We start from the raw sequence: 12,646 nt of genomic DNA on the forward strand, positions 1-12,646 counted from the left end.
GATGCAGATGGAAAACAGTTGATAATATAACATGTTATATTGATCGCCTCTGCCTAAAAGTCATTTGTCAACCTTGCATTGGAGATCATACATCTTGCTCTCTCCAAAAGCGTTCTGTTCATAGGTTCGGTCACACCATTTTGTTGAGACGCCATTCTAACAGTGCGATGCCGAATAATTCCTTCATTTTTACAGAATCTATCAAATTCACCTTCATAAAATTTCATGTCATTATCTGTTTTCAATTGCTTAATATGTTTTTCTGTTTGTTTCTCAATCAAAACTCTCCATTGCTTAAAAGTTAGGAAAACATCATTTTTTATGCTTAAGAAAATATATCTAAACTTTCCTTGAATAATCATCAATGAAAGTCAACATGTACTTGCCACCTCCTTTAAAAGGAGCACAAGAAGGCCCTTAAAGGTCTGAATGAATGTAGTCCAAAATTCCTTTTATCCTGTGAACTGTCGGCAACAAAAAACTAACTCTCTTCTTCTTTTCAAAAATGCAATGTTCACAGAATCCCATCTTTCCAATATTTTGACCACCAAGAAAACCTCGTTTGCATAAAATAGATAAGTCTTTCTCGCTCATGAGCTACAATTTGGTGAGATCAGAATCCGACAAAGTTGATGTTGAAATAGTAGCAACACCTATAATAGTAGATCCTTGCAAAATATACAAAGTATCATATCTATGTGCCTTCATAACAATAAGAGCACCTTGAGTGATTTTGAGAAATTCACCTCCTCATGAATATCTGCACCCAATAGACTCAAGGTGTCCAAAGAGATGAGATTTTTCTTCAAATGTGGAACATGGCTAATATCTGTGAGCATTCTCACAATACCATCATATATTTTAATCTGGATTGTGTTTTTGCCAACAATTTTACAAATGGCGTTGTTACCCATTAAGACAACTCCACATTCAGTTGATTCATATGTTGAAAATCAATCCCTATTGGGACACATAAGATATGAACAATTTGAATCTATAATTCACTCATTGCTAGATCTAAAATTATTTTTCGTTGCACAGAAAATGATTTCATCATTCTCATCAATTGCAATACCAGTTTCGGTAGTCTCACTCTTTTTTTCCTTTTATTTTTCTTTATTTTTCAATTTAAAACAATCAGAAATAATATGGCTCTTCTTTTTATAATAGTCGCACACCACATTTTTATACCTGAATTTGGATCTACTTCTATTTTTTGTATTTCTCTTTTTAAATCTACCCTGAACAAACAAGCCATCGGCTTAACTCCTACTAATTTTTTCAATAATATCCCTATCTATCTACTCTTTAAATTTTAATGCAGATTTAATTTGTCGATACGAAATTATTTCCTTTTCATAAATTATAGTATCACGAAAATGTTTAAAGAACTGGAGAAGGAAACACAAAAGTAATAGGGTCTGATATTCATCATCAATTTTTGAATCTATGTTCTCTAAATCCATAATAATGGAATCAAATTTATCAAGATGGGAGAGTATAGATGTACTTTCAGTCATCCGAAGCATATACAAACTCTATTTCAGATATAGCCGATTCTCGACTGTCTTTTTCATATACAAGGTTTTCAATTTTTCCCACATAGGTTTGGCCGAAGTCTTCTTTGCTACTTCCTGTAAAAGTTCATCAGAGAGATTCAAAATTATGCTGGATATAGTCTTCTTATCTATATCAGTAAAATCCACATCCTTTACATCTTCTGACTTGTTTTCAATTCCTTGTATTGCCAAATCAACTCCATTTTGAACAAGTATGGCCTCCATCTTGAGTTGCCACATTCCGAAGTTGACATTCCTGTCGAATTTTTCAATAACCGTCTTTATTACCGTCATCGTTGTCACAAAATCTGTAACTTAAATCTTGTCTCAAAAATTGGTCAAACAAATATGCAAGTCTTGTGAGCGGGTCCCACAGAGTGAGCTGACCCACAGAATGAGTGGGCCCCACGGATAAACGGTCCCACAAGATGAATGGCCCCACGAGATGAACCTATCTGACAAAATATATCAACCACCTCTGATACCAGTTTGTTAGGACTGACTCAGGAATAAATAAACTAAAATTAGAACAAAATAGATAGTATAACCGACCATATAATGGTTAGACGGTAGACACCAGTCATATAATAATTAGGCGGTAAAATAAACCATATAAAAGGGTTGTGGCAACCCAATAAAGACAAATAACAAAGCAAAATAAAAGACACAAAAATTTACGTAGTTCGATCAAATTGACTTACGTCCACGGGTGAGGGAGGAGCAATATTTCTATTATGAAGAAAAAAATACAAAAGTCGTAGGAAAATGATTCTTAGGCCAAAATGGCACTTACAAAAGGTTTAGAAAATATTTCTAAATTCAAAACAAGAAAGTCTAAAATATTTGACCATAAATGGGTTAGATGACTCAATAAACTAATAACCCATATAATACTTTCTTGAGTGGTGCACTTAAAACTTTCATAGACCTCCCTTATTTATAAGAAACAAATGGAGCCTTTTCTTGAACTTCAGCCGATGTGGGATGAAAAAATTATGCCACAAAAATCAATATTTTGGGCGTTGAATAATCAACAAATAGCGCAAAAGAAATTCATTGATTTTTAAGATTTGATCCTTGTGCTAAAATTATTAGTTTAGGATGCAAAGTACTAATGATTGATAGTTGGAGGATGAAAATTACAATTAACCCTATAATTTGGGGGGAAATAAAAGTGTCCAAGACTCTGAGATTTGCCTGAGCCAGCTAATCTGCCTATGAGACCTGCCGCAATTAAAGATGAATATATCTAATGAAAAATCGTGGACTAAGATTCTGCGTATGAGACGTGCCGTAATTAAAGATTGAGCAATATAATATCTAGTTAGATCATGAACAAACCCATGATTAATTGAAAGGTATTCTTGGTCCCGTAGGCATTGGTGTCCCAACACGTCATGGTTGGTAAGGTCGCAGGTCAACAAACCTCTGGGCCGATATTGGGCCGTTGACCGCAACCCCCATTTGCTCCGGATCTAGGTTCTAAGGTTAAATGATTTTAACCTTGTGACTGATGGTGATGGGACTTTTGTACTTTTTGTTGTTTCTAGTAATTGGAGTACATGCTACTGAACCGCTGGGCCTTTGGCTCAGTGGCCACTACCTACTTAATGGGGTGGGAGGCAAGGTTAGAGTGGGGTGGGAAGCAAGGGTTCTAACCTTGCCTCCCACCAAAAATGCCACATTTTTGTGGCTTGTCTCCAAAAAATTCAAGCGGGTGTGCTGTGCACCCGTTTGGTCCGGTGGTGGTTCAGTCCCCTCCGGCTTATCCCTGGGCCTCTTTAGATCCGCCCCTTTCCTCTTAGTGTAGGATATATTAGATTTATCGTTTCCGGCAAAAAAAAAAAGAGTACATGCTACTGGCTATTTAATCCAGTGGTCATAACCCTATTTGATGATCCCTCAAATTTGCCATAAGTGGCTAGATTTAGTTGATCATCTTCCCTTACCCCTTTTTTTTAGATTAGGTTAAATTAGATTATAAGACATCAACCATTGCCAAAAAAAAAAAAAAAGTACACTTTTGTTTCTTTAAACATATAGATAAAGAGAGGAAGCCCCCTGCCACCTGGGATGGTCGTCCGCCCATGTATGGCGTGGGGATTGGTCAGTGGTGATGATCTGGAGCTGATGCTGGACCGGTTTGTCTCCTTTTTTTTTTTTTACCCTTTGATCAACCAAACGGCGTCGTATGTGGATGAATCTTCAACCACTTTTTTCTCCGCTTTCTTTCTCTCTCTTTCATTCCAGCGCAGAAGCATTTGTCTATGTCAACAACTCTTAAAGACCGGTTCTTATTGCTATTATCCTCTAGACAAAATTCTCTCTTCTTTCTTTCTGTCTTTTATTCAAAACATAGCAACATCAATCAATGTCAAGAGCTCTTGAAGACTGGTTCCTAGGCAAAACTCCCCATTTTTGCCATGAGACCCAGAGGTCGCACCTCAATTTCTGGCATTTGATTGTACTTGGAAGAGATTGCAATCTCAATTGGAAGGTCTAGATTTTTTTCTTCTTCTAAGGAGTGGGTGCTTAGGATTTGATGGACGATGGGCTTGAGACAGAAAATGGCTGGTAATCTTCTTCCCCTTCTATTTCTGGTTCTCCCTCTTGTTCTTCATCATCTTCCTCCCTCCCTCGAGTAGTTAGGGCTAAATTTTTCTGTTTTTCTGAAATTTTTCCTAATATTTCTATTTTCTTGGCTAAAAGCAGCAAATCTTTTTTTTCCCATCTCCTTCGTGTCCTTTTGTGAAACAATGAAGAAGGGGAAGGTCAATATTTCATCTCTGTTATCTGGTGCGAATTTCTTGAATGCAGATATGGTACTTTTCTTCCCATTTCTTTCCATGATTAATGTCTCCATTTCATTTCTGTTTTATCGTTGATTTTTTATTTTTCATTAGAAGAAAAACTTTTAATATGGTCTGTGATGATGAATAATTGATGATTAGCTGGCTTTTAGATATTTATTTACTTGGTGTTTTGTTGTTCCCTTTTTCGTTCTTGCCTTTCTTGGATTTTTCTGGAGCTGGGAGAAAAAATGGCCACCCGTGAAAAACAACTGGTAAAGAAAAACATAAGTTTTGTTGTATCATTCTAATTTAATTTTTTCCCTTCCACTCCCAATTTAGGATTTGATGGACGATTTTTTTTCCTTTTTTTTTTTTGTTCTTTTGGTGTTACTTTTCTGAGTATATTATTAGTTGTTGTTACAGGAAGGAATATGAAGACTTGAAGTTGACATCTCTAAGAAGTAGTTAAAGCTGGTAATATTTATTTGTGTTCTACTATTTATGCTATAAACCATAGTTTTTTTCTATAAACAGTTTCTCTCACCTAATTTAGCCTATTTTTGTTTATTGAGGTTTTTGTCAGAGAAAGGATAAAGGTAAAAGTGATTGGAAGAATGAGCAAATTTCTTCCAGTGTTTTGTGTTTTGGGTTTTATTGTCTTTGTCAGAGTAAATTAGATATGAGTATCTTTTTCTTCTCTATCTTCTTTTTTTTTCCTTGGCTGGTGAACATGATGAATCTGTTATTTAAACTACCTGGTATTCTTGGTAATGCCAAGATTTGGGAAGTTGTATGATGAAACCTTTATTTCATAATCGATTTTTCTGGTTTTGTGGTTGTAATGTGCAAAGTGAAATCATTATTATGACTAAATTCCTTGAAGATGTTTTCACCAGTTCATGATTCATGAGATACATAGTTATATGAATTAGGTAAATGAAGTTTCAAAAGCAAAATCCATGTAATCTACTATGAAGATACCGTCTTTGCTCTTTTAAATTATTGAAGAAACTTGGCTTGATCTTTGGCTGGAAAAAATATGTTCAGAAAATAGTATCCCTGTGCTTCATAGTATTGACCTTTGATGTTGGACCCAATTTTGCATTTTTAGAAAAAAGAAAAATTGGAAAATAATGCATAGAAACTTCTCTAGAATTTACTTCCACAGATATATACAGTATTGTGTTCCCTTTGGGGAAATTTCATCAGTGACATTATTTTTATTGTTTGATTTTTGTTGGTAAGACTTGCTTTTATACTCTCTCAGTATATTTCTTCTCTTGTTTCTGTTATTGCTAATTTTTTTTTTATGAATTCTTCTTTCTTCTAAGCAACTTTAAAGGTTCTTTTCTCTATATGAATATGTTATTATTGGGGTACATCTAATCCTGATCCTATTTCTGTAGCAGGAAATGACCATACTTCGGGTTTTGTGACTGGTGGATCTGCTCAATTGCATGGTGCTGCCTAGACAAGTGCCTCACCCTGCTCTTCAGTATCAATTAATGATATTTCCGCCAGTCCTAGGCGTGTCTTCAAATGCTAAATGGAATGGGTATCAAGTAGTTTGTTTCTGACGTCCATTCTCTATTTTACACTGCATTTGTCTGCTTGATTGCATTTATTGTAAGATTCATGTATTTAATGTCCATCTGATGTTCAAATTGTGGTGGTATCTGACAGATGGTGTTATCTTTGCTTGCTGAACACCGTATATGAATTTCATCTGATACATTAGATGTCACAGATGCATTTGAAAATCTATCACTGTTTCTAATTTGCGCTTGTCAATGTGTAAGGTTTAACATATGGGGTAATAGTATGGTGAACAAATGCATTCTTAGTTATAATTGAGGTGAAGAAACTAATTCTTATCTTTTTGTGCCGCGGCAGACTATCTTTTTACTCACCTTTACTGTGATGAAGATCTTCAGATGCTGTGTTTTTTTTTTTCAGGACTTTGAAGTTAACAGTGATTATTGTTCTCTGTATCTCTTTTGAAAATTGATAATAGGCTCTCGTTCCCATACTGCATACAAAGTCATCTTTAACTGCTTTAACTGCATACAAGAAATAGTACTTTTAAAGTGGATTTATTCCGGATGTATTTGATCTCCTTTAAAAAATGTTCCCATGGCATGAAAAGAGAAATCCATCATTAAATAAAAAGGGTTTGCCAACGGTTAGCTCTGCATGCGCTCCGGAGGCCAGGTCTTGTCCCCTATTTGTAACTTGCGATTTGTGCTAATAATATTGAAGTATTGTTTTTTAAAAAAAAGGGGTTTGCAGAAACATTTCAAACAATTAGAGATTAATATGGAGAGAGGTAAGAGAAAATTATTGAGCTCAATTTACAAAGAGGAAATAAATCTCGATTTTTGTTTGAAACACTATGAACCTCAGATTATGTACATGCAACCAACCAAAAATAAACAAATACATAAAACAGAGAGAGAAAACAGTCAATAGATTCATAACTTTCATCATGCATGTGAAATTAGTTGGTAAAGTGAAGGTGCTAATTATTGCACGAAATATTTCCATTGTAAATATAAGCTGCTAGATACTTGTTACTGCCTATGAAGCTCAAGTTTTTATATTTAGTTTTAGCTCTCTGGTACCAGTTTTTATTGCTTACTTCCTATAATAATGTCCGGTGTTCTTAATAATATTGAGATTAGCAAAACCTTATAACCAACATTGGACTAATTTTGAGATTTTACACAAAAAAAAAGATAAAATGGACAGTAACTCATAGAAACTTATTTATTATTTGCCTTCCCTATATATTTAGAGTTTTGCGTTCCATTTCAGGGGTTTAATGGTCACATGTACTTGTGTTTTCTTTTTGTGGGAATAGAACATATATCAAAAGTTTGATTAAACAAATTGTTGCAAAAGCCTCAACAATCCATGTAAACCCTGTGAATATTGAATAGGAGCAATGTTGAAATTAATTGAAGACCGATTTTTTAGATGAATATTGCCTTTACTGTTTTTCTTTACACTTGTGAATATTGCCTTCACTTTTTTTCTTTACACCTGAAAATTTTATAGATTCTTGATGCTGGAGTAATCTAAACTTTATTGGAAATAAAAGCTGAATTACATGACCTTATTTAGAGTTGCATGTATTTTGGCTTTTGGGTTGGAGTATGTCATTAGAATATAAAGACTTCCTCTCTGGTGAAGTTTTTGCTTCATTTTTACGTTTTAGGATCTTCCTAGCCTATTTGATTGCATAATCATTTTATTTCCTTTTTCACCTTATCTTCCATTGGCATTTTGTGTAAATTGCGCAGCTTCATGATCAAGTTGTAGAAAAGTTTACTTGCATACCATCTCCAGGAATCTAGCACATCTAATACTTTCACTTTGGTAAGAACTCAGGTTACCAAGCAAGACACTTTAGCTTACCTGTAAGAATCTTTTCATTTCTGGACTTTGACAACTACTGTACCCAAAACAAAGTACCCAAAAAAAAAGTTTCTTGCTTGTGAAATGGGTTAATAAATAGAAGGGGTAACGAATTTTGTATGAGACTATTAGTAACCAAAAGTGCAGATGTTTGTTGAATTTGTCCTGTCATTATTGGCATCATTCAAGGCTCTTGATTTACTTTGAACTTGGTTTTATAGCAGTAAACTAATTTTGTTATAATACATGGCAGGTTCTCAGTTGTTTCTTTCAAAAGTTGCTCATTCAATTCTGGGACGAGTACAAATGACAGAAAGTTGTTATTTTTGGTTAAGTTAAAATATGTATTTATCGGAATCATGGAAGTTCAAGTTCATGTTTCGAGATTCTACAATACTAATTTTAGTGTTTTATCTATTTATTATGAATTCCTTGACAGTGAACAAGTGTCAAAGTTTACACTGTTAGACAAATTGTAAATACAATTTTTTATAGTTAAAATCTTTTACAATAATTAGGTAAGATTAAAATTTCACACCATTCATTTTTTTGATCCTTGGTTGCGTTACAGACATTTTGTAAAAAGGGCATAATTGGGCACGTAAATTTTAGAACTGCCCACCGCGCAAATGCGCGGTGATCCCCTCCTAGTTTATCTATAAACACTTTAGCCTTTGTTTTCCTTTTGAGCTTTCGGAGCAATCTTTCGTAGTACACCGACAGAGCAACAAAATCGGCATCACAGACTGACGACTAACAACGTAATCATTACAAATTTGACCCAAAATTTGTGTTTACCATTCAAATTGGGATTTTTCTATAATGGAGACAGTACGGATGTCTCCAGCAAGGGAAAAGCTGGCCAGATGAAGCATCCATTGGCACCTGTCCAGCCAAGGAAATCATGGTTGCGTGGAAACCGAAAGGAGAATTGCTGAGCCGGTGTTGTTGCAGGCGCACATTGTGACGGCCCCACCTCCCCCTAGGGCGTACCCCAGGGTTCGGCGGACCGCTTGCCTAGCTCTCGTCGGGACTCAGTCGTTCACTACATTCCTCAAACAGATTACAATATAAATCTCAAAAATTATATCAAATTCTCCAATAATTACATGTTATAAGCGAAGCGGAAACGATTCCCCAAACTATACATCAAATGATTCCAAATCCAAACTGTACAAGATATATGCCATCCAGTCACGTGAATAAGTACTACAAGTCCTTCCTTCGCCTTGAGCCCTGTGGAGGGGAATAAAATAGTTTTGGGGTGAGCTAAAAGCTCAGCGAGTAACCAGTAAAATCAGTAATCAAATCGGTTTCACAATAGTTCATTTCAATGATGTAATAAATCAAATGATAAGTCAAGAAACAATTACGACATTTACAAGAAACCATACATGAAAAGGATACGTTCATTCGTTCCTTCGTTCGTTCTCTTGTCATTCCCCTTTCCTTCATTCATTTAAAAATGCATTTTTCATTTATCAATAAAACCCTCGTTCGTTCGTTCGTTCATTCAACCTTTCCTGAACATTGACCAGGTTCCACCAACCTCCACCAACCTACAAGGTAATACTCGAGTATACCAAACGTTCACCCAGGTCCCTAATCGCCCGACCGAGTCCGCTTCTGGCTCGAGACGACCGGTAACAAAGGCAGTGGCCAGTTCAGCCAAAAGGCTTACATTCGTGCGCAACTAATGTTTCAATCATTAAATCATTGAAAATTTCACGTTTCATTTAGGTCGAGCGCGATAAAGTACACGGTCGCCTAGAAAATTTGTTTTGAAAATAATTGAAAACACTTAACACGTTATCAAACAATTATACAAGTCATGAAGTCAAGAAGATACAATCAACAAGGAACTAATGCAATCGAGTAAATAATATGCAATCGAGTAAATAATGCAAGAAAACAGTTCATAAGTAGCTTTGGAAATAGTTTGGGGTCACTCACCTCCACGGCTCAGGAACCAACCATCATATATCATTGTCTTGCTCAAATCCAAATCTTAGATCACAAACTCAATGCAATCAAGTCCTTTCAAAGTTCAGACAGCACTTCCACTAAATTTGCTTACTTTTCCAGCCGTCAAGGCTTCATTATTTCCTCAGCCAGTCCCAAAGTCACACAAATAAGTTCATTCAATAACCGTTCAATAAGCTCCAAGTAGTACGAGTACAATTCAAGTTAGGGAAAAGTCCGGAAATGAAAGTTAAGTTCTAAACCATAAAAATAGTTTTTTTGACATCAGTTTGCGGTTTCGGCACTATTGGCACTATAATTATCGGATGGAGGTATAAGATGTACCGTTTCGAAGCTAAGAGATAGGGCTACAATATTGAAGAAGGCTATTCAGTCCAGTTTCGAGTGTAACCAGGTCAAAAATGCAATCTACTACACCAGAACCGCAAAAACGGGTTCACAAACCGCATTCTGGTTCAAACATCATAAGTCAGGCTGCCTAAGTCCAAATCAAGTGATTCCAAAGCCATCTGAATGCTACGATACAAGGCTACATTTCATCAGAAGACCTCAACAACCAATTCCGAAGCATTCCCAACCGAAATAATCAATTACAGACGCAACTATCAAATTCGGATAGAAACAGGGCAGCAGGGGTAATTCAGTCTTTTCACAACTTACGTTGCTCCGATTGACCTGAAATTTGTAGGCATCTCTAAAATATAATTTCCTACAACTTTCATGTTTTAATCCAAGGCCAAATCATGTATTTTTAGGATCAAAAATGGAAAACTACACGAAAATAGAATTCTGGGCGCGAAACAGGTTTCATGGACAGTCAATGGTATTTCGGTCCTTTCACATGCTACAGTGGTCAGATCAAGTTGAAATTTTGCAGGCAACTCGTTTATACCCTTGGCTACAACTTTCATGTTTTAGCCAAAATCTAATTCTATAAGAATCATGGTGAAAAGTCACGATCAGATTGGGTGAAAAGACAACCCTGTTCACTGAACTCCTACCTAGACCAGTCTGGGTATTTTCGTCTTATCTCAGGCTACCCAGCTTGGATTGGGCTGAAAATTTACAGGAAACTGGAAAACATCATTCTCTACAACTTTCATGTTTTGTGCTAAGGCCAATTCGGCCTCTAACTAGGTGCTACAGTGCCGAGCAGAATTGGGGAAATGAAACCCTAACTGGAAATTTTTGCATTCAAGCCAGAAATTTTCCACTAAAACATCTCTTTAGCTATCACAAGTCATTAATTTAACATAATCAAGAACAAAGGAAGGATGGCTAGACATGATATCTTAAAATATCAAGAAAGGTGATGGCTTAGGGATTTTTCTTCCAAAATAACTCGACCAAGAGCTTCAATCTTCCTTAGCTAGCAAGTTTTATGGAGTGGGTTGCAATTTAATCGGTTGGAACTCAAGATTTGGACAAGAAATTGAAGTGCAAGATGATGGATTTCTCTCTATTTTTCTCTCAAAATTTCTTCCAAGACAAGCTAAAATGGAGAGAAATTGGGTCCAAATTGGTTTTAGTAAAGTTAGAAAAGTCTTGGTCAAATTCAATATCCAATGGGTTTGTGACACTTGGCACCTCTAAGCTTTAATCTTATCTTCTTGTTTCTCCAATAATAATCCATTTAAGTAACATCTAATTATCTCTTAATACCTTGTAAAATAATCACAGTATCTCAAACTTAACCTAATTGGCCGAATTTTTTCGAACTTTCCGCACTAGTGGGTCCCACATCCAGTATATGCTTTTAATTTCTCAAAAACTAACCGATACTAGAAAAATCATCTAAAAACTATATTTACTCATAAAAATTATCTGAAAAAAATTTTCTAATAAAGAAATTGTCAAAAAGATGGGCGATCAATAAAATAAACCCTAGAAACTTAGAAAATTTTCGGGTTCTTGCACTCATTCTTTCGGGGCGTCACACACATGTTCCAGTTGGACTTCCACGTCAAACCAAATGGCGAGAAATCTTTGATGTTCCAGTTGGACGTCCACATCATTGCAAGCGTGGAAAGATGATTAATTTAAGAACGTTTACCAACGGAACAGTAAATTGCAAGTGGCCCCTAAAAAGGGTGGCCAGTGAAAGGGGTAATTTCAGAAACATCCCCTAATATTTTTAACAATTTCTCTGAACTCCCTCTCCCTTAAAAATTAAACAATTACACGTACCTCCCTTGGGATTGAAAAAGACAATTTAACTCTTAAATATTATAATAAAATTCTCTTATATGGTATACGTATATTTACAATGAGTTTCCAAATTATTTGTTAATTATTTTTCCTTCTTATTTGTTTTTGTTAATTTTTCATCAATAAAACTGTAGAATTGTCACTATTATGTCTAATTTGTATTGTAACTAAATGTCGAATTAGAAAAAGTTTTTACAAGTTAATTTTATATGTAATTGAATATTTTTGTTTATTTTGTTTTGTACTTCTTTCTTTTTAATTGACAAAAATGAAAAAGAAATGGGCCAAATCACTATTAAATAATGATAATTCCATGACTTGAAAAATTAATAAACTCTAAATGAGTTGTCAACATATTTATTGTAGTTTATAATTCTAAATCCATAATAAAATACCAAAAAAAAGTTTCTAATTAATCATAATAATAAAATTATTATAGTTGTTTATAAAATAGCAGATATGCACAATTTCAAAATTTGGCACCTATTTCATATAATTATACTACATAATCTTATAATTGTATAGAAAAAAATTAAAACTCATTATACAACCGCATTTATGGGTATTCAAATAAATTTGGCCAAATCAATATTATTTTAATACATTGTTACTAAAAGTATTGAATTAATGGAGGTAAGCATAATTTTTGAAATCTCATGAGAATTTGGTGAAATTGTCAGAAACCTC

General features: G+C 34.9%; 1 long non-coding RNA gene across 4 annotated transcripts; it reads left to right on the forward strand.

Moving 5' to 3' along the window:
• Positions 1-1,131: 1,131 nt before the first annotated feature.
• On the forward strand, positions 1,132-8,269 carry LOC113694227 (uncharacterized). 4 transcript variants are annotated; one of them, XR_011815605.1, is made up of 5 exons: positions 1,132-4,133; positions 4,272-4,381; positions 4,588-4,623; positions 4,775-4,825; positions 5,761-8,206. It is a non-coding gene; the product is annotated as an uncharacterized lncRNA (long non-coding RNA). The 4 variants fall into 4 exon arrangements; XR_011815606.1 differs by lacking the exon at positions 4,588-4,623 and having other exon boundaries at positions 1,151-4,133; XR_011815604.1 differs by lacking the exons at positions 1,132-4,133; positions 4,272-4,381 and having other exon boundaries at positions 4,388-4,623; positions 5,761-7,729; positions 8,022-8,269.
• The last annotated feature ends 4,377 nt before the right edge of the window (positions 8,270-12,646 follow it).

The sequence above is a fragment of the Coffea arabica genome, chromosome 6c (assembly GCF_036785885.1).
Source record: "Coffea arabica cultivar ET-39 chromosome 6c, Coffea Arabica ET-39 HiFi, whole genome shotgun sequence".
Lineage (NCBI taxonomy): Eukaryota > Viridiplantae > Streptophyta > Magnoliopsida > Gentianales > Rubiaceae > Coffea > Coffea arabica.